Source organism: Sinocyclocheilus anshuiensis, unplaced genomic scaffold (genome assembly GCF_001515605.1).
Source record: "Sinocyclocheilus anshuiensis isolate Anshui unplaced genomic scaffold, SAMN03320099.WGS_v1.1 scaffold699, whole genome shotgun sequence".
Taxonomy (NCBI): Eukaryota; Metazoa; Chordata; class Actinopteri; order Cypriniformes; family Cyprinidae; genus Sinocyclocheilus; species Sinocyclocheilus anshuiensis.
In genome coordinates, this window is record NW_015552576.1 from 77078 (window position 1) to 96401 (window position 19324).

The 19324-nt window shown below is 38.1% G+C and overlaps 1 long non-coding RNA gene across 1 annotated transcript; it reads left to right on the forward strand.

Moving 5' to 3' along the window:
- The first annotated feature begins 10 nt into the window (after window positions 1–10).
- LOC107665184 (uncharacterized) lies at window positions 11–11368 on the forward strand. Its single transcript, XR_001631528.1, has 3 exons — window positions 11–80; window positions 3891–3892; window positions 11358–11368. It is a non-coding gene; the product is annotated as an uncharacterized LOC107665184 (long non-coding RNA).
- Window positions 11369–19324: the final 7956 nt, after the last annotated feature.

The window sequence follows — 19324 nt, forward strand, 5'->3', positions numbered from 1 at the left end:
TAGCATGTTAAAAGCGCATTTTAGTTCATCTTCATGGTGTCCCAAAATAGCACGGTTGAGTACACTTAGATGATCTTAATGTTTAGGTACTAAATAATAATTTTTAGTACATTAAGTACAAAATTAGTGCGCGAAAATAGAGCACTTTAAGTAAATGATGGAAGTGTACTTTTTTTTTTTACCTGGGATTGTTCGGGCACTTTCCCACTAAGAATGGGTAAAAATTTATATCTGGACACTATAAATCAGTTGTGAGCCCTGGGCCTCACCTGGTTGCCCATTGATGCCAGAATTAACCAAAATCGCCCAGCTGACATCTCTTAAGCTGACATATAACTGCAATGTTACTTATAGTCAAGAGAATTTGGACTGTGGCAATAAAGTGTTAAAAACGAAATAAATAAACAGTTAGCTATTTAGTTAGTTTGTTAGCTCGTTAGTTGGTTTCCACAAAAATATTAAGCAGCAAAAAGACATGTGAAACTTTAGTATATGCTGACCATTTCCCAAGGGTGTCCAATCCTGCTCCTGGAGGGCCAACATCTTGCAGAGTTTAGCTCCAACTCGCCCAACACATCTGCCTAGATGTTTCTAGTAACCCTGAAGAACTTGATTAACCAGTTCATGCGTGTTTAATTGGGGTTGAAGCTAAATTCTGCAGCACAGTGGCACTCCAGGAACAGGACAAGGTGAAGACTCTGACCTAAGTGGTCAAATGTGAACGTCGTTTATAAATTTGTATTGTCTTACACCTCTGAACTCAACCATCATACAACTATCCTGTTTCAGCTTGAGTGTTGATGTGAACTCATTGTTCTACAATTAGAATGAACGTGTGAGATCTCACATTGAGACTATTGATATAGTTTGGATAAATATTGCTCAATATTCTAATTGTGTGAAGAAGAACAACAACATCATGTGCACATTTAAAGCATTTCCAATACTAAGAGCACAGTCCTAGCAAAGCACTCGGCTCTGTTAAAATTGAACCTGTAATTGAAAGGGCAGATAAAATTAGGACAATTTTGATCACAAAACTCTTGTCATGTCTTTGTATTATTGCTTGTGCATTTGTAAGTCCCGAAGGCACAATATTACAGTGGTAAAGCTTCCTTTCTGTGAGTGTAGCTTGTCATGATCTTCATTAGCCAGCTTAACAGATAGAACAGTGCCGGCCGTTCTAGCTACCGAGGGAATATACAGCCATACTGCTCGTTGCTGTATACATCCCTCCCAGCTCCAACAACAACAACAGGAGCGAGGCACTAAATGAACTGTACCAGCACATCAGTGAGCAGCAGACAGCCCACCCCGATGCTTTTCTCATCTTGGCTGGGGATTTCAACCACGCAGACTTAAAGTTGACAATAAAGCAGACTTGACTTGACTTGACTTGACTTAACCTGGCTATACTGATGTACACAAGTATACAAGGGGAGTGCATATAATGCATCTAGCAGAAAGTATCAATAGAGTCTGTCAGATTTAATGTATTTCAGCAACACAATTAAAATTCTTCAAATAGAAGGGGGAAAAAAATCAGTAATATAATCCAATAAGCATTTTCATTGCTTCTTTTGGAACAATGGTAACAATTTGTATCAGTCCAAATGCAACAGAATGAAATCTTATCAAGGACACACTTTTCATTCTACTTGCTTTTAATGAAGATGCTTGAATAGAAGGATTCAATGGAAGCATTTTAATATCTGGCATGTTAGCAGAAGACACAACTTATCACATACAGCACTTTGTCGTTAAGAGAATTCACTCGAGAGAGCTCTCTGAAGGACCTCATGAACACCCAAACCACACACCTATAGCGCAAGCAACTCACTTTACCAGCAGGATGAAGCAATTTGAAGAAGAAAAAAAAAACAAAAACAAAAAAAGTATTCATTATCAGTATCTGGAAATATCTCACCCTCAGGTTAAACAAATACAAATCAAAGCATTGCTGTGTGGGTGATTGGTTATCGATTAAATGTCAGTGCATTATGTGGTGAAGTTCTGCTCTGGCCACAGCAGAACAGGAAAAGAAAAAGGAGAAAATTGATCCTTATGTCATCTTTTCTCTGAAAGCATTAAAAAGCCAAAAGCCTATTCCAAAAAGCCCCTTTTATCAATTACATATCTGCAGGGGCATGTTAAGTACTATTTTCAGAAGAGGAACATTTTCAAAACTCTACAAAGCTCCAGTCTGAAGTTTCCTTTCACACCATTATTCCTAATCAAGTATTTTCATTGTGATGTGCAGTGCTGCGGAAAGTTACTCTTAAAAGTAATGCATTACAATATAGCGTTACTCCATAAAAAAGTAACTAATTACGTTACTTAGTTACTTTTTATGGAAAGTAATGCATTACGTTACTTTTGCATTACTTTTTAAATCTGGACAGGGCTTGCTTGTTTGTTTTTAAAATAAAAAAAGTTCTATTTTTGGCAAATATAAAAGCCTTTTCACACCAAAAGTGAAATGAATAAGCCTCAGGCTGAAGGGAAAGTCAATTTACATCCATACAGTAGAATGAGTAGACTGAGCCTGGTTTCTCCCAAGATTTGTTATTTCCCTCTCCATTTCTGTCACTGATGGAGCATATTTGTCACAGTTATGCTCAGTTTCATGGTTCTAGTTTGTTTGACCTGGTTATCCTGTTTTTTTTTCTTGCTTCCTTTGTTTTCCTTGTTCCCGCTTCTCATTTGTTGCCAAAGACACTAATTATGTTACACACCTTTTTCTTGTTTTACCCCCTGTAAAAACACCATCTGTCTATCATGCCCTCAGTTTGTTCAGTTTTTTTTTGTCTTGTGGCATTTACGCTGCCATATGCCATTTCTTTTTCTCTGTTAATAATTATTAATAGTGCTACAAACAGATCCTTCCTCCTCACAATGCCTGACCCACCATGACAGAACACAAGACCTCACCGTGGATTTAACAGCAGAGTTCTCTACACTCACCCACAAGGTCTGTCTGCTTCAAAATGACCAACCTTTGGAAGAGTATAAGCAGTACTATTTGGATTCTTACAATCAGGTGCACTGGGTTGATGAGGATCTTTTTTTTTTCTAGAGTGGACTGGACATCATCCTCAGACAGGTCATGGTCAGTGTCAGTATATGTATTAATATGCACTCTGTGGAAGCCTGTCACAAACAAAGTTTCCTGCCCCACCCCAGACCTGTACGTCATCTTACATTTCATAAAGTTGACTGTTGACAAACATGATGCAGGGCAAGAACTCACTGCATGATAGTCTAGAAAATTAAGTTATTTTCCCTTCAAATTTAAGATGTTGGGTCAAAAATGCCTGAGCTGAGCTCTCTCTCAAATGATCTTCTTTTAGGTTCCATACACAACCATTTTTTGGATCACGTAAAATAAACATGGATAAGGGCTTGTCAGAAATAGGAGGCAGGTCAGAGCGCATCTGCATGTTGAGTATTTTTAATCTAACAATAACTGCTAGTGATGGGAAACCGAGGCTTTCTGAAGCGTTTGAGGCTTTCGTGAAATTGTGCCGAAAAAAAGTTCATTACTCAAAGCTTTTAACACAGTGTGCATTAGCGGCATCTGGTGGTCGGACTTTGTTTTCTCCACCATTTCTGATAAATCATTGCAGAGCAGAGGATGGTTTGAAAAAGCATGTGACCAAAATCTTTGGAAATCTGTGACATTCAAGAGTGGAATCAATCTGGGATCAATACAATGTCTAATCTGATATAATCTCATCTAAATGAATTTGTGCCAATGAGACCACAACTCTTGTCATGTATAGCTTGGTCAACGGATTCACATATCGATCAATAATATAAAATACACAAACATGTGATCATAATTAATAATTGTCGTGGATAGGTTAAAAAATATATATATTTTGGGTGAGCTGTTATACCCTTATGTTGTGTGTGATCTCTGAGACCCCAGTTATAAACATGATTAAATGTCCTATTGACAGCCCTCAAAGTGACTGAATAATCCTTTTATGCATCAGGTGGGATCGTGAAGCGCCAGTTTTTTCAAACCAGCTGTCCCGACCTTTCGATACTGCATGACGTTCGAAGCTTCAAACATCGTCAATCACGTGGTGTTGTCATTTCGATACAAGCATCGGCACAGTGTGTGATACAATAGTGGTTTGAAAACTGCGTCGGAGCATCGGAGCTGCGGTATCAATTGTCCAATCACTAATAACTGCTCAGAAGTGAATGAATTAATTAATTAATCAATGCATGCAAGGGCTTTTCAGCATCAATAACTCCACAGATCAGGCACAAGCACAGCATGCTCTCCAAGTCACCCTCCTCCCCAGGACAGGAACAGCAGGTTTTATCCTGTCTCTCCACTAATTTGGAACACCTATTAGTTCTTGTTAACCACAGACTATCCCTTACCATTTGAATCTCCCACCATCAATATGAAATTTATGAAAAGTCCATCTGGACTCATAGCGGCTGTTTTATGGCTGCTATGGTTGCCACAGAGAGGCACCTGTGGTTGAACCTCACGGGGATGAAGGACAGAGACCGGGTGTTCCTCCTTGATTCCGTATCTGATGGCTCCATTAATGCGGCCGTCAGTAGGTTCCTGGGAGAAAAAAGGTACAAAGAAGCTCTCGTAAAGTTTCTCACCCACCGTGCTCAAGCGTCGGGGCTGTCGGCCACCCAGTCCCGACCAGGTCCGGCTTTTCTGAGGTGAGAAGCCCAGAAGGAGAGCGTGGAAAGTCATGTGCCTCCTCACAAAAACTGGGGAGCGGCTCGCCACACTCCACAAGCCGGACCTGAGAACGGTCATTGCAGCAAAATATAGGTCCTTAAGCTTGTGCGCCCAGGACACAGGGGATGTGCCCCCTCCCACAAAAAAAATCCCAATGAACGTTAAGAGCTCCTTCCCAGCACTCTTAGGGAATCTGTCCAATCTCCGTCACATGTGGTACATCAAAACAAAGTGTCAAAACTAGTGCCCCTTACAGAGAGTATGACAGAATGGAAATTACTGCCAAATATCTCTCCTTAAGTCCTAAAGACCATTGAAAAGGGCTGCAGAATACAGTTTGCATTCTTCATGTTTCAACGGCATGGTCTTCACTACTGTGAAACTGGAACAAGGGCATTTGTTGAAACAGGAATTGCAAGCTCTGCTGGACAAAGGGGCCATAGAACATGTTCCCCTCTGGTTCCCAAAATAGATGGGGGGTTGTGTCCAATTTTGGATCTTTGTGGGTTGTACCGCTACCTACGAACATACAAGTTCAAAATGCTGACAACAATCGACTTCAATGACGCATACTTTGATGTAGAAATATTTCCACAACACAGGACATTCCTGAGGTTCACTTTCGGGGCGATGCTTACCTGTATCGGGTTCTTCAGTTCGGCCTAGCCTTAATACTCTGCACATATACGAAATGTATGGATCACGATGCGGGCACAGCTGTCTCCTGCACATGTTGAATCCATTCTAAACATCCTAAAGAACAACAAGCTAGGATAGAAAGTTACTGTCCATTACTTTTAAAAAGTTCTAGGTCTCATGGCGGCTGCATCCACGGTGATACTTTTAGGCCTCCTGCACATGAGACTGTTTCAGGTGTGGCTAAGAGCCAGGGGATTTCATCCAAGGGCCAATCCCCAGAGGCAGATAAGGGTTACGCACTGGGGGCTTCATACCATTTCTATGTTCAGACCCCGGTTTCTGACTTTGGGTCCCATTCCAGGTGCGTGTTGTCGTCACAAGATATTAATGACAGACGCTTCCCTCACGGGCTGGGGTGCAGTCTTAAATGGCAATCCAGCCCAAGGGATCTGGAGAGGTCATTTTCTCAACTGGCACATCCACTGCCTGGAAATAATGGTTGTATTTCAGGCCCTGAAATACTTCCTCCAGCAGTTAAGTGGCTACCATGTAGTGCGGGTGGACAACACTGCGGTAGTTACATAACGTGCCAAGGCGGACTGTGTTCGCGCTGCCTGAACAGGCTATCTTTGCTTCGCAGGAGACAGCACACTTCTCTCTGACTTCTCCCACTCCCCTGGGTCTGGACGCAATGGCCCATACGTGGCTCAGACAGCATTTCAACATTTCTCCCAACCACTCTGCTCCAGGGAGTCCTGGCCAAGGTCCATCAACAAAGGTCTCAGCTTTTACTAATAGTGCCTCAATGGATGACCAGAGTGTGGTTCTCAGATCTAATATCGCCTGTCAAGCTTCTGACTATGAAGATGGTTTTCTTCTCCCACTCCCCTGGGTCTGGACGCAATGGCCCATACGTGGCTCAGACAGCATTTCAACATTTCTCCCAACCACTCTGCTCCAGGGAGTCCTGGCCAAGGTCCATCAACAAAGGTCTCAGCTTTTACTAATAGTGCCTCAATGGATGACCAGAGTGTGGTTCTCAGATCTAATATCGCCTGTCAAGCTTCTGACTATGAAGATGGTTTTTCTAATGTCTGTCACTTCTCTAAAGACAATTGTAGATTTACAGGCTCTGTCAGTCTCGCCATCCTGCTTAAACTTTGCCCCTGGGCTGGGTCAAAGCTATTTTGCATCCTCAGCCTAATTATCTTCCTAAAGTTCCATTCTCGACCATACATCCGGTCATTCTTGAAGCCTTATGCCCTCCGCCATTTGCAACACTGGAGCAAGAAGGACTTCACTTATTGTGTCCAGTTCATACTCTTCAGATTTATGTCCACTGCACCAGCCAGTGCCTTAAGTTGAAGTAGCTTTTTATATGCCATGGGGGCCGCAACCGGGGGGCGGCTGCCACTAGACAAACAATGCCACAGTGGGTGAGGGATGCTATTGCCCTAGCCTAAGAGGCATGCAGCCAAGATTTCCCTCTAGGACGTAACCAGGGATGTTGCATTTAACCAGGGGTTTGCGTAAGGTTCTAGCAAGAGATGTCTCCATGCAGCAAGTGTGTGGTGCGGCAGGTTGGTCCTCCTCCCACACGTTCATCAGATTCTATAGTTTGGATGTCGGTGCTATTCCTTGCTTGCATTTCCTTGAGTCAACATCCCAAAGTAATTTCTGAGACCTCTTCAATGTTTGTGCGTACAACACAACCTTGAGGGGTCATTGCCACACTGTGGACATTTCTGGACATCCCTTCAGATAAACGTATAACCTAAAGGTGTGTCTGTTTAACATTTATTTATAACCTCTCAGAAGCACTCATTCCAATGACATTCCTGACTGAGGTTAAGTCAAATTATTGACGTGTTTGTCACATATGCTTCACAACCGGTCGAACAAAGAATGTTCTCATCAGTTCTCGTTCACATTTTTTTTCAGGGAACAAGTGACCAGAGACAATCACTTTATTTGTCAAATTAAATTGTGGAATAACACAGCACTGTTTTACATAGTCAACACAATCATCAAGTACTAAAAATATATTTCAATGTGTTAAATGGATAGTTCACCCAAAAATGAAAATGTGATGTTTATCTGCTTACCGCCAGAGCATCCAAGATGTAGGTGACTTTGTTTCTTCAGTAGAACACAAACGAAGATTTTTAACTCAAACCGTTGCAGTCTTTCAGTCATATAATGGAAGTGAATGGGAATCACGGCTTTGAGAGTCAAAAAAAACATACACAAACGATCTGTCTGTGCAAGAAACTGAACAGTATTTATATTGTTCTTTTACCTCTGATTCACCGCAATGTCCGAACTGTCTTGAGCGCGTTCTCAACAGCCGGCGCATGACGCGTCTTCTTCTTCTTCTTGCTTTACGGCGGATCGCATACTTATAAGTGCATTACCGCCATCTATCTCTCAAATGGACCATTGACACTCTATCTACAATCTCAATTAGGAGTGTCAATTTGTTTTGACTCTCAAAGCCATTATTCCCATTCACTTTCATTATATGACTGACAGACTGCAACGGTTTGAGTTAAAAATTTATGTTTGTGTTCTACTGAAGAAACAAAGTCACCTACATCTTGGATGCCCTGGGGGTAAGCAGATAAACATCAAATTTTAATTTTTGGGTGAACTATCCCTTTAAGTGTTGTTTGTTACTGTATGCATTAGCTTGGTGGCTTGCATGAGACACTTGAGATTTGTTTGAAACATTTGTTATAATGTACTGTAAGTACACAGCAAAATATCAGGTTTGTCATATTAGCATGTTAATTTAATCAATTAGTTATGGACAAATAACATTTAATGCAGACCTGTACATCATCTTACATTTCATAAAGTTGACTGTTGACAAACATGATCAAGGGCAGGGGTTCTTACCACTGTGAGTTTATGTCTTGACTTTAGAACACTCAGAAATGTGAGTTTATATCACACAATTTTGGAAAAAAAAGATTGTGAGAAAAAAAAAAAGAACAGTGAGATTGAAAAGGTGCAATTACCTTTTTTATTTGTATTTATTTATTTATTTATTTATTTTATTCAGTGGTGGAAAAAGGCTTCCATAGTTTTCCTTCTTAGCCAAATACCTTTTTACTCTCGTTCAGCACTAGGTGAGTGTTTTGGACCTTATACTGTACAGTATATCATCCTATTGTGACTTTAAAAAAGATTATCTGAAAATGTAAAGACAAGACAGTGCTTAGTAGCTTTGGTATAAGCCACTATTTTGCCATAAAGACCCATGGGTAAAAGGAGCCAAACAGCAGCTCCTCAGGACTGAGGGTTTCCTGGTGTGCAGAGGTCGGATTCTTAATTTTAACTTCAGAGCCCTGTGAAGATGGGGTCACAAGCGTTGTTTGGACTCTCTTATCATGGAGGTGGCGAGCAATCCCATGCCATTTCACTTTCTGTGATTAAGATTTGTGGCTTCACAGCTTGCAGAAAGAAAAATGAAGAGAGAAGAGAGGCACTTTCATTAGTATTCTGCCTGAGAGAGGCCACTAAGTCCTTGGGAGGGCTTTCTGCTCTTATGTGAATGACAAACTGAAATCAAAAAGCAAAGTCAGACACACTGAGCCCTTATATCTGCCTGACAAAACTAACAGTAGAAGAGAGGACACGAATGACAGAGAAAGAGAAGAAACAGATAAAAGGAAAGAAAGCAATCACAAGGTTTGACTTCACTACTGCTGTTAAATTTCTCCTGGTTTCCAGATATTGTAGGAGTGGTTCAGCCAAAAAGAAAAAAAAAATCTGCCATCACGTCATTCCAATCCAGAAAGTATTTTTGCAGCTCTTGCACTGTTGGGATTATAGCTCTCATTATAAGGAAATGGAGTAAAGGACACTGTTAAATTGCTGCCTAGTTAGGGATCTGCTTGTAACTGCATAACCTTTTCACTCGGTTCACAATGAGTATTTGCAGCACATGTGCTGTCAAACTGATGAATATGTTTTCTTAATTTGCCGGTGCTTTTTCTATTTGCATGTGTTTTCTATAGTTGCAGTGTGTTGAGTTCTCTCGGCCGCCGTAATAACTGGACATTTCACTTTGAAACTACTGCGAAATGTACAGTAAGGTACATAATATCTGACCCTGGACCACAAAACCAGCCTTAAGTCGCTGGGGTATATTTGTAGCAATAGCCAAAAAAACATTGTATGGGTCAAAATTATCGATTTTTCTTTTATGCCAAAAATCATTAGGGTATTAAGTAAAGATCATGTTCCATGAATATATTTAGTAAATTTCCTACTGCAAATATTAATTTACAAATATTAATACAAACTTAATTTTTGATTAGTAATATGCATTGCTAAGGACTTCATTTGGACAACTTTATAGGTGATTTTCTCAATATTTTTATTTTTTTACACCCTCAGATTCCAGATATTTAAATAAATTGACCCTTATGACTGGTTTTGTGGCCCAGGGTCACATATCAGTGTTGCAGAAATGTCACCACAAGCATGTATAAACAACACTAAATGCCAATCAGCTCTCCACCTGCAGCCAGATACTAAAAGTTGTCCAGTGTTGTAAAGTATTTGAGTCAATGTAATCAGTGACTGTACTTAAAGGCCGGGACACACCAAGTCGATGGTTGGGTCGTCGGCGAGCGTCTGTCGGGCTAGTTTAATTTGTTTGGTGTGTTCCACACATCGGCTCTCGTTGGGCTCACATCGGCGGCAGTTTCCCCGATTCAACATGTTGAATTGTCATCTGGGCCGTCAGGGAGAGTGAGAACTCTGATAGGACGTTCAGTTTAGCGAACTAATCAGTGCACGAGAATTAAACCAATAATAATGAAAACGAGTAAATAAATGAAGGTGGCTTAGACAGAAGGCTGTGTTCTAATGTTACATGATCTTTCCCAAACATTCCGATATGTGAATATTTTCATAACAACATGAGCCAATTAAAATGAAGAAAGTATCAACATAACTGAAATTCTAAATGGTAAGCAAGCGCTGCTTTTGTTTACGTTTCGGTATGTGGTATGTAATGCAAATGCTCATTGCATTTGACATGCTTTTTCTGCAGCAATTTATTTCTGCTACAAAAGAGGTGATATCATGATCTACAGGGCACTGAAGGTACTAGATCGTGATCGTTTTGCCCTTACTTACCCAAACTTGTCAACAAAGCTACTTTATGGGAATGTGAACACATTCTTTTAAACAGCTGAGAAGAAAGCGATCTACATTTCATAAAAATCACAAGTCGGTTTCAGCGAGTGAAGAACAAATGTATACTCTTGTGTTACGTATTAGGTATCGTCTCTGACAGACAACATGTTGAAGCTGTATGTATACTCCCTGGATCTCATAAATACTACTGTGTATTGTGCACATTATTTTTTGAAAGACACAGTGTTTTTGGTTTACTTACAGTATGCCCTTTTTGAGTACTTGAGCTCAACTGAGACTACAGTGTGTGTAGATGTGGAGGCTGTTGTGTTGACCTTGATTCATTGCAATATTGAGGTGTTCAATATTATTATTTTTTTTATTTTAGAAAATAAACATGTGAATCCTCTCTTTAGAAATAAAATGTTTCTTGTTTTGAACTTTTCTTGTTGAGGACTAGTGCATCTCTGAGCCTATATTCAGTATGATTAAAATACCTAAAGTACTGCTAAAATCAGACACTCTTAACACTTGTACTCAAGTCGTATTGGAATTGGTGACTTTTTTGAATTTCACTGCCACTGCCAAAACATAACATTTACTTACTATGGAAAATAAGCTATTCTCCCATAGAAGACTCTTACAGTACAACATCACGGAGTAGTAGCTAAAGTTGTGCATGCGCAATAGAATGCCAGAATGCTGTTTCATTGCAGCCGTTGCTTAAAGTCCCTAGTACCAGTATGGTATGGCACGTGTGGGGTGCTTCTCAAGAGAAGGCTGCATGCTAGTGAGGCTCTTTTCCAGACCAGTACTTGTGAGGCTTTTAGGCTCGACTCCTCCTCAGCATTTTGAGTGATTGGAGGATGTGAAGGATAGACTTGATGCATTCTTCAAAATACATTGAATGACAGCCTCAAAAGCCAAAACTGCCGTCTAGCGACTTGAAAAGGATCACTAACGGTACACAGCAGTGTTGTATAAAATGTTCTGATTTGATTGGCTGATCAGCATTAGATGAGTGCTGCATGCTAACAGTAAAATAGCACTTGGACTTTTTTCTGCTTGGGTTTTTTTGTCTGTTCTGCTTAATATGTTTGTGGAAACCATGTTTTTTTTTTGTTGTTTTTTTGGAATTGGTGATGAAAAGACATTTCAAAATAACACTATTTATTTATTAATTCAACCAACTGTCAAAGTTTGCAAAGGTTAACCGTGGATTCTGATGAGTGAGTTGCTGGCATTACGCACATGCGTGTGTATCACCGAGGATTTAAACAAGCCTGATGCACAATGTAAGTTTCTTTAATAACAAACAAGCATACTGGAAATATGGGTAACACTTTACTTAAAGACTTTATGTATAATGCTTTATAAAGTGTTAATTTGTAATGTGCATTGTAATACAGTGTATCTTGTAAATAATTATAACTGATGCATAACAATGTTACAATGTAACAATGTTAATTACATTCTTTGTTACACTGATGTGTAACAATGAATATAATTATAATGCATTATAAATAAAGGCAAAGTAAATTGTTACCGAAATATGTTTATAACTAGCTTAATTAAATAGGAGGACTATATTTTTATTGAAACATTGAAAAAACCTGAACTTTCTGTATTTACTTTAGACATACAGAACACATCCACGTTTGTGCATCAATGTCTAATGTGTCCATGTGCGCAACTTATCAGAAACTTATCCAAGACATAGGCTAATCAATACTGTTCGGTCATTTCCGACATGAAGGATCAGCGAATGAAATAGTGGCCACAGATACCATTCACTTAAGTGAGGCAATAATCACCAATATGCATTCACAAAAAATTATTTAGTTTGAATGTTTCATTGATATAACGTGACACTGAGTTTTTAGAAAAAAATAAAAAATAGTGGTATTATTGCATGATGAGTATTTGTATTTGCAGCACTATTATAAATGTGTTCGATGTGTCAGCATTTGTTGCAGGTAATGAAAATAAAATGCAGGATCTAAGTGCAGTATTAATACCCAGGGTACTAGAACTAGCAAAACACAAACAGAAGAACACAACCATATCTAACAAAGACAGTCAAAGAACCGAGGAAAACACAGGACTTGAATACAGACCAAACATATCAATACAATGACTCATAGAAATAAACTGAAAACTAGGAGAAATAACCAAAACGAACCCTAAATAGAAAGAAAACATAGACTATCCATATATAATGTCACTTTTGATCAATTTAATGCATTCTTGCCGAATAAAGTATTCGTTAAAAAAATACACAAAAAAAAAAAACACTGACTAACCTACACACTGATATATCACATTGATATTCATTCATTCATTCATTCATGTACATATCAGGTACAGACACAGAAATGATGTTGATTACCATTTTAAACCAACAGCATGAACTAAAATCAATTTCCCACATTTGCTAGTTTGAGTATTTCTAGCCAAATCTGTTTTTTATTCCTTTTTGCTGACATCAGCTCCTCTTACTGCTAGACCGTGACTTAAATGAGAGACGTGTGTAAAAAGGGCCGAGGAAATGGTCAAGTTAGTGCTAATTGCTTTCTAAGAAACCCATTTCCGCTGATGTAGCCAGTCATCTGCAGCTGCCCACATCAGAGATCTGAGTATTAGCTGCACAATGAGTCAGTCTCTAATCACTGACCATTATTCACTTGCTGAGATGAGAATTCATTAGACTCAGTTATTACAGTGGTTATGGGAGAAAAAAAAAGTTTAGAAAAAAACTAATTCAGAAATGGAAGTCAGGGCCTCTCTGTTTAAATGTTACATTTGATGCTTAATTTCACATTTTCAGTCCAGTTTTGTCTAAAAACGTTTGAACTGTTGACAGTCCAGTTAAATAGCCATGAAGAAGATGATAACCGATGTCCATTGAATACATACATTTGTTAAAAATGTGAAAAAAAATAAAATAATTCCTTCACACGATATAACTTCACAGCATCTCGTATACACTGAAAGAATGGTGACATCTAACTGGTTTTAGTCAAAAATATTATTAAACATCACTCAACCCACATATATACATTAATTTATATCAACAAAATGTATTGTTATGGATTAAATCAGGTAGAAATAACTCCTTAATGTAACAATTGCAGGTTACCACCTTTTATGGTGTACATATGTACAAATTTTATAGGTACCAACTTACATTTGTCGGCATTTTTATTTTTTGTAATGGGATAAAGCATTCCACAAAACAGTATTCCTGTACACTGCACATTTGCATAAGGCACCAAGTGTGATCTGATGAATTTATAGACAATGTGCTATGACAAATGTTGTTACACTTTAATGCCTGTTGCATTTTGTCTGTTGAAATGTAAAGTCCTTCATCACATCGATCGCATTATGTAGTACACACTATTCTAAACCACAAATCGATTTTATGTCTTCACTTAACATCCCATTCCAGCAAGTTCATTCCATTTCATGGTGAAATGCACTTGAAATTTTGTGGAAAATGGAAAACACCTTTCATGGACAAAATCCACCCAGCATATCACAAAATACATGTTGTGAAGAAAATGTGAAAATATTCATTTCATGCATTATGTATTCTGTCCACTAAAGAGCCTGTATAGACAACAAAATGCATTTTGTCAATGCTGTCCTTTTTTAACATTTATTTATTTATGTAGACTCATGTATTTCACCCACAAAAATGGGTTGTTTTGACCACAAAGTGCTTTTTGTGCTATTTGTATCTCTGTAAAAATGCACAGTGTAGTTGCAGATGAAATACAACAAATTTTATATATATATATATATATATATACACATCTTTTTTTTTTACTCTTCACACTCTTTTCCTAACCATCTTTCAGCTTGGTACGGCAGTTAATTTCACATTCATAATGCTCTAAAACTTCTAAAACAGTTCATACATGTTTCAAATCCTCAACTCATCATACTTTGCCACTCATAAAACACAGACCTAAAAACACTAACGACAGGTAGCATTATGCAATGTTTTCTTTTGTAAAATGTTGAATGTTAGTCTAAATGCTTTTGACCCTGCATGTCACAATGTATAACTACATTTCGTGAATTACGTGCATTTCATCCACAACATGGGTTGTTTTGATCACAAAGTGCATATTGTTCACAATAGTTTTCATGCATGCCATTTTATGACTCAACATGTCACAAAATGCATTTTGTGCACTAAATATGCAATATTCCAAACAAAACCTTCTGTCAGCATAAACATAGCACATCAACAAAATAAACATTTTGTTCACTAAATGCTTCTAAAAACAGTAAAAGAGTCAGTGTCATTCAGTTATGTTTTTAGAAATAAAAATATAAATATTAAATATGTGGCTGATATTACTTCTGGCCCTGATCACATGGAAATTGAAGGTCAATGCAATGAGGAATACAGTAACACATGCACGTGTTTTCTGCTGTCTACTGTATGTTTTGGCGAACATTTACTAGCTATCCATACATAGTGCACGCTACACAAATAGTGAGAACTCATTTTGACAGTGTGCTATTCTGGACATGCCTCCCCTAATGCACTGCCAGCAGCAGCTCCTCTCACACGCCACAGAACCCATGGATAATCTACAGCAGTCAAATATCATCAGTTTTCCAGCATCCCAGGAGTTGCGACATCACAGGCCCCGGGCCGCTCTTTCTTTCAGGAGGAAAGTGAATCGCCTGCCCGCTGACAAATTTATCATGAAATGATGTTAGTGTGTACAAGACACAATCAATAATGTGTTAGCAGAAAAAGACTCACCATGGAATGCTAAAAATACTTTGAGACCTTGTTAAATCAGAGAGAAGTTACTTTTTTTGTTATTGTTATGTAATTGTTGCATCCCAAGTTGCCTACTTATCCTATATACCCTAAAAGCATGTACTCTATTTGTGAAAGAAAGTAGATACTTTAGACTATGCAGCAGAATAATAGGCAAACTTTGGGACGTATTACCATGCCATAATTGCAGGCTGTTGTATAGTTACATGCATTCTGTCACCATGAACCGGTCTGTCACAGTTATTATCCTCATATCCACACTCCATTGTTTATTTCATTAAATTTAGACTACTCAAACAGTTGGTCTTATCGTATTGAAGGGAAAACAAGTAGCTCGTTGATGTGCCATGTGTGGGTCTTTCATGCAGAGATCTCTTTATTTGCATTTATTAATTAATGATCAAATGTATCTGCTGTTGTGCTATGTAGATAACTTGACTACTTAAATTTGTAAGGGAATTAATTATTATTGATTCATTCAGGTTTTGATAGGACTCGGGTCTGAATCCCGAAGTTCACCTGATTAAACCGATTTCAAATTTGTTATGTTACACTTTAAATCAAGGGTCGTCCAGCGAGCCGTGACCTGGAGCATAGCAGTGTCCGTTCATGTACTAGAAATCCCTACAGCTATTTGTATGTTTATGAAAGTTCACAGTTTAAATAATATTAGACATTATCACAGTGATTACATATTATTACAGATTTTTCTTTTTTATTATTGCTAGAACCTATTTATCAGTACTTAGGTCACTTTCAGCTCTTTACACAGTTTGCCTAATCAACTTCCAGCATATTACAGCAGTAAATCTCAAAATCAGAATGCACTAAAATTACTAAAACACTTCAAACATGTCTCAAATCAACTCATTCTTACTAGTGCTGGGCAACGATTAATCGCAATTAATCGCATCCAAAATAAAAGTTTTTTTTTGTACATAATATATGTGTGTGAGCTGTATATATTTATTATGTATATATAAAGATGCACATATACAGTATATAATTAGAAAATATTTACATGTATATATTTATATTCATATAATTTATATTATATATACACATATTTAATATATAAATATAACATATTTTTCTTAAAGGGGTCCTATTATGCTCTTTTACAAAGTCTTGATTTTGTTTTGGGGGTGTACTAGAACATGCTCTCATGCTTGGTGGTTCGAAAAACGCATTATTTTTCACATAATTTACATTATTAAAATACCATTCTCCCCAGCCTGGCACAAACGGCTCGATTAGTTCCGGCTTTGATGAAGGTCGGCCTTCCGAAAAACAAAATGTGTTGTGATTGGTTAGCTGTCCCAGTGCGTTGTGATTGGCGAACAGCTTAGACGGTGTTTCAGTACTGCCACGCCCCTTACTCAGTCTTTCAACAAAAACTTTTGGCGAATCTGGCACTACTCACTCGTGTTGTGGGTTATAATGCTCAGGAACAGAGTTAAAAAATAAATTGCAACCACTGTTTCCTGACATCATCCGCTTTCGGAAGCCCAAACAAAGACATTTGGGCATGGAGGTAAAAAAACCCGTTTCAGGCAGTCGCGCACCGGACGAGAAGCACAGCATTGCGTCGCGCCACATCTTTAAAATTCAAATACATTATTTTCTGTGAGTGTAGGCACACCGGCGGCGCCATTCGGCCTCTGTCCGCGGCGCCCAGCTACGTTGTGTTATACTTGTAAGAATTGTTCTAGACATGCCGAAAATTTTACGCTACAGCACCGCAGCTCTTCTTCTTGGTTTTCTCTGATGCACTAACTCTGCAGCAGCACTTCTTCTTCATCGTCTCGTCTGATGAACTCACTCAACCAAGCATTCTAACCACAACCTCGCCCCTCCCCACCCCCCAACCATTCGAATTTCTGTAGGCGGGAATTATTTTTAATGATATTCCAATGAGTCGCTTTGTGATATCACAAAGCCCGGAAAACAAACGCTGTAGTCCAAACGAGCCGTTCGTTGTAGTTCTTGAAAAGGGATTTTTTTAAAAACGAAATATCTCCCTTTGGAGTGGACTTAGAGATTTGTAACTTTCTAGATATTTTTTATGCCCAAACATACACACTACACACTGACTAAAATTAAAAAAGTGAAAAACCATAATAGGACCCCTTTAAATATATACATGCATGTGTGTGCATTTATATATACATAATAAATATACAAAGTGCACACACATATATTATGTACACAAAAACTTTTATTTTGGATACGATTAATCATCAGTAGTTAATTAATAAAAAGTAGTTCCAAAAGCAGACTATCCGTGACTTCTGGCATACACTTCTCAACATGCTTTGATTTTGGACACACATATTTTAATCTCACATATATTTAGTATTTTATGTACATTGGGTCGCAGGGCTATTCTGCCCCCAAATCTTAAATCCACAGTGATTGAACGGCATCAGGTGTGGTGTAGACCAGTACACAACAACAGACCACACACAGTCTGCTCACTGACCATCTGATGCATATTGTATGCAAGAATTAAAAAAAAAATAAAAAAATGATTACTTGGCTTCTATGCAAATTCCAACAGTGGAAGCACAGATGATATCCATGTGCTCTAGAGACTGTCAGCATATTCCATTTTGTTTTCTGAGTTTGTTTGTTTTCATGTGAGATAAAATAAAGATAAAACCTGCATTTAATATTGCTGGTGACACAACTGAATTAATTTTACAGATATTGACGATTCTTTCCATGTTTATGTTTTCCTAATCTTCCCTTGAATTGTAGGCTAATAGTGATCATTAATAAACAGAGTTGCAGAGTAGAGTTGTAGAGTTGTACTCATTTGTGCTTAATAGAGTTGGACTCATTTATGCTGTGTATTGTATGTATTTGTGGACTGGAGCTTATAAAACAATGCATACATTTGTGTATGTAATTCTGAAATTCCATAAGCATCTGTGCAATGTTTTGAAACTATTTTTACTATTTAATTAGTTCTGTCCTTCCCTTATAAAAGATGAGAACTGATGTGATGTTCCCATGACATTTTAAATAAATGCCACAATATGCGTTTTCTGCCAAAAAATGTGAAAATGTTAGCTTTCGAATAATCATGTTTTTATTACTATTACTATTATTCTCCCCATTCTAAAGAAATAAAAGAAAAGATGTGCGCATATAAGTTGCTGGTTCATCGTTTTAGTAAACAAACCCCTATCATTTCCACATATTCTCCGATCACATTCTTATAGATGCTACAGCAGGCAATTTCCCAGCATGTCAGAGCATCCTATACAAATTATCTCTGACTGAGGTGTATGGAATTACACCATCATGCCAAAGCATATGAGAGATCAGTCAACCACGAGAAGAGGACAAGAACCAATATCCAATCACAACTGCAAGGGATTTAGGAACATTCATTTCTCCCAATGCCATCTCTCCTGCAGACGTCTGCACATATGGTCAATAGACAAGGGATAATTAAATATTTTGCTGCATGCAATGAAAAAAGAAAAAGAAAAAAAAAACATTTTGTGGTTCAGTGAATTCAGAGGACACAACTGTCTACACTGAATGTTACTTCAACCGTGAATTTGAATATATTAAGCAAAATCTAAAAATGTACTCAAGCATTCAAGCATGAAGAAATGAGAATTCTAATTATCATGCTAGAAATTTTGTGAACCTTTAAGAGATCAGATCTTCATTTAACTCCTATTACTAGATAAAGAGAATACAATTAAACACACACACACACACACACGCACGCACACTCGCACACTATGTTTTATGTTTGTGTGTGTCTATTAAATCCTCAGTTATTTATTAAGCCAAAAATCTAACATTGAATGTCTTGGCTGTAAAAAAAAAAAAAGCATATTAATCTTTGCTTTCAATATCCCTTGAGCTGGCAATAACAGCATTGTTTCTAGGAAATGCAGTGGCGTACTAAGAATTCATGCTGCCTAAGGAAACAGTCACTCAAGTGACCCTCATCCCCATCATTTGAGTGACCTTATTATAAAAAA